The 4176-nt window shown below is 34.8% G+C and overlaps 1 pseudogene; it reads right to left on the bottom strand.

The window, feature by feature from the left end:
- Positions 1–1592: 1592 nt before the first annotated feature.
- Positions 1593–3947, bottom strand: LOC148195063 (uncharacterized; annotated as a pseudogene).
- Between the last annotated feature and the right edge of the window lie 229 nt (positions 3948–4176).

Genomic DNA, 4176 nt, shown 5'->3' with positions numbered 1-4176 from the left:
CAGAGTAAATGTTAGATTATACAAATAATAAATCAACAAAAATGTTTATTAATTTTACTTGTGGGAGACACAACATGTTCTTGTAATGGAGATGGTTGCGGGCGCATCCCATAACTCTCAAACTGCTGCTAGAACTTGCGCATAACTTTGTCAGTCACTTCTGTAGTGACTTCATCATACAATTCTGCCCTAAGCTCCGCCTTAAGCTCTGCCCTAAGAGGGTTTGAGATCTCTTGTATTAGCCTTTGTTCTTGTTCTTCGTTGTATGCATAGGAAGTCTGACGCGAAGAACTCCCAAAAAAATATCTAATGCCTACTCTATTACCAGAAGCAAACACTCATCCAGTGTGCTCAAGTCGTCAAATTGTAGTTGTAAGAATATCCTGTCGACCCTCTAGAGTGAATTGACCTTGGGAGCTCTGCTCAACCAAGGAGTCCTGCAACATAAAAAAACATCATCATTCTTTAAAAAGTTCAATGTAGTATCTATAATGAAACTATTATTATTTTAGGAATAGTGATAACTTACAATTTTTTCAGGTATTTCTCGTGAAGTCTTAGAAGAGTAGGCGCTCGATTATCTTAAACGAGCCAGCTTCCACTTCTCATGCCGAGAAGGTGGAGAAGGAGGTTGGGAGCTACCACCCTCAGATGAGGGTCTACCTTCTGCCTTTTGCTTGAGGATTTTCTCCTCAAGCTTCTTATACCCACCACGAGATAATAGGTGGAGTTTTGTTTTATTTTGAGCACTTATTCCTTATGCTTTGGTTCTTGTTGCTTGTCACATATAATGAATTAGTTCAAATGATCTAAATTGTTTAATAAGGAATTGAATAATATCAACTATACTAACCTGCCATGCCTCTGATGTTCGACTCTCTACAAAGAGGCGCCAAGTCTCCTCATCAATGGTCCTATACTTTTCACATGGAGACTCATTTTTTTGGCTCCAAATACATATCTCGAGGTCAACTTAGTCTTAAAACCCCCAAAATTTTCAGGAATAGATGATAAACACTTATTCCTAAGTGTTGCAACATTTGGAATGTCAAATGTCGTCTGCAATAAACATAATAAAGTTGTATCCGTATAAAATTATCAATATAAACAAATTATAATTCAAATGATATATATTAATTAACTTACCAATAGATCGTTCCATATAATGTTTCGATCAACCTCGGACACATGGTTAAAAGATGGAGTAAGAATATTAATCCTATCATGCGCCAGTACTCCTAGGTATGATCCAAAGACATTTGCATTTGGGCCAAATGCCACACCAGTGACCACATTAACATCCATAGGTGTTCTTTCACCATTATTTCTTCTGACCATTAGTTGCCTCAACTTGGTGGCTCCTCTAGTAGGTTTGGATGAGGGAGCCTTATCCCTTGATGAATGTGGATGGTCAGTCATATATCTGTCAAAATAAATAACAACATGAAATATTAATAAAAGACTTATGTAATATCATATAATTTAACAAAACATGCAATAGGAGTCATATGTAATATTAATAAAAGTCTTATGTAATATTAATAAAACACTAATACACAAATTTGAAATTAATACATAAAGATATGGATTAGTCATATGTATATTCCCTCATTGTGATATGATTGAATTGCAAGTACATCGTCAACTAGAGGGTGATCATCCAAATTTGTCGTTGTTTGAAATGAATGGTTGTGAGCAATATGAATATTAATCAAATTGTCTTTGTTAACTTCAATTTTGTTTTTTGCCTTGAAGACCGACATACCAATGATCAAACGCAGGATCTTTAACATAAAAAACTTGAGATGCTTGACGTACCATGACAAATGGTTCGTCTCGATAACCCACCTTTTGAAAATCAACTAGTGTCATACCTAATTCATCTACTTTTACACCACTCTTATTGTCAAGCCACTTACATTTGAACAATGGAAAAAAAAACTTAGTGTAATCAACCTCCTATGTCTCTTATATTATACCATAATATCTTATTGATCCAAGTACAATATTTTGATCTTTTGATGTGGAAAATTGGAGCGACTCAATTTTTAGACTGACTCCATTATTTTGTACTGTGCTTTTATCATCCAAAGTCTTTGTATAGAATGTGCAATTATTGATTTCAAAACATGTACAACATACGACATCAAACTTTAAACCATTTGCAAGCCACAATAAAGTCTAAGAAGAATGTGGCTCTTTATCAACTTCAGATTTGAACCAAGACATAAAGGTTCTGTTATGCTCCATCAACTGCCATTTCTCTAATTGTCTTGGATTTTTATTCTTCACAATGGCTTTGTGTGTTTGCAAAAAAAGGATCACCTCATTTGTGTTGTTCAATATATAAAGACGTGCTTGCAACAATTCTTCGCATTCTTTCGTCGCCACATTCACACCTCAGAGACTTTTACTTGTAGAACATTTATTCAACCATGATGTGCGAGGAATTCCTATTAGATTTGTTGAAGTCATGTAATCAGAACAAAACTCGATACTTTCTTCAACAATATACCTTTCAATCATTGAACCTTTAGGACGATATGGATTTTTAACGTATCCTTTCAAAATCTTCATATAACGCTCAACAGAATACATCCATCTTAGGTATACTATTCTGCACAGCTTGATTTCTCTAACCAAATGAACAAGTAAATGTACCATGATGTTAAAAAAATATGGAGGGAAAAACATCTGTAGTTGACACAAGATGATAACAATCTCGCCTTGAAGTTCATCTAACTTTGTAGAATCGATGACTTTACTACAAATTGACGAGAAAAATGAACACAACCGAGTTATGGTCTGCCTAAATTTTTTGGGCAAAATTCCACGAATAGCCATCGGTAACAATTGTTGCATTAAGACGTGACAATCGTGAGACTTCATGCCAACAAGCTTTAAGTCCTGCATCGACACTAAACTCTTCATATTTGGAGAGTATCCTTGTGGTACCTTGATACTCTTTAAATAAAGGAAAAAACTTATCTTCTCTTGTCTGGACATTGTGTAACATGCAGGGGGCAAATAAGTACGTTTACTAATCTTCTTGGGTGCCAACTCTTCTCGGATCTTCATGTCAACCAAATCCAAACGAGCAAAACCTCCATCTTTTGTCTTTCCCTGAATGTTGAGTAGTGTACCAATCAAGCTATCACACATATTCTTCTCTACATGCATCACATCTATGCAATGTCTAACATCTAACTTTGACTAATATGGAACATCAAAGAATATTTATTTCTTCTTTCAAGGGGTCGTTACAGATGACTTCTTCGAAGTCTTCCCAAATACATGATGTATTTTATTAACTTTTTCAAGGATTTGAAGGTCAATAAGTGGATTTGGTGCTTTGTCCCTCTCTTAATATCCATTGAATGCTTTTTTAACCTTCGATATGGATAATTACATTTTAAAAATCTCTGATGATGTAGATACATCGTCTTCCTTCCGTGTTTCAATTGTTGAGCTACAGTGTTTTCTTCACATATAGGACATGCTTTATGGCCCTTGACATTGTATCCTAACAAATTACCAAAGGTTGGAAAATCATTAATGGTGCAAAATAACATTGCATGCATCACAAAAGTTTCAAAAGTGAAGGGATCAAATATTTCAGCTCCTTCAAACTACAACAACTTCAAGTCTTCAACTAGTGAGCTTAGATAAACATCTATGTCATTGCCAGGCTGCTTTGGACCATATATCATCATAGACAATATCATGTACTTCCTCTTCATGCACAATGCAGGTAATAAGTTGTAAATTATCAAAATAACTGGCCAACAACTGTGATTGGTACTTAAATTACCAAATGGGTTCATTCCATCAATGGTTAAACCAAGCCTAAGATTTCTACATACATGACCAAATTGGTGGAATCGTTGATCAATATTTTTCCATTGCTTTGAATCACTTGGATGACGAAGCACCCTGTCAATTTTTCTCTCATCTATATGTCATCTAAGGTTTTTAGCATCTTTTAGATTCGCAAACAAACGATTAAGTTTGGGCACAATTGGAAGGTACCAAACTACTTTCAAAGCATATCCATTTTTTTCTATCTGACCATTATCTTCACTATTTTTTTTGACTTGTATCGTGATAACCCAGATTTTGGACACTTTTTCAAAAATTCAAACTCTTTCTTATATAAAATGCAATCATTGGGACAAA

This window comes from Vigna umbellata, chromosome 7 (genome assembly GCF_029865625.1).
Source record: "Vigna umbellata cultivar VRB3 chromosome 7, Vumbellata_1.0, whole genome shotgun sequence".
Classification (NCBI taxonomy): Eukaryota; Viridiplantae; Streptophyta; class Magnoliopsida; order Fabales; family Fabaceae; genus Vigna; species Vigna umbellata.
The sequence above is the reverse complement of the archived record's forward strand: the minus strand, read 5'-3'. Positions and strand labels throughout refer to the sequence as shown.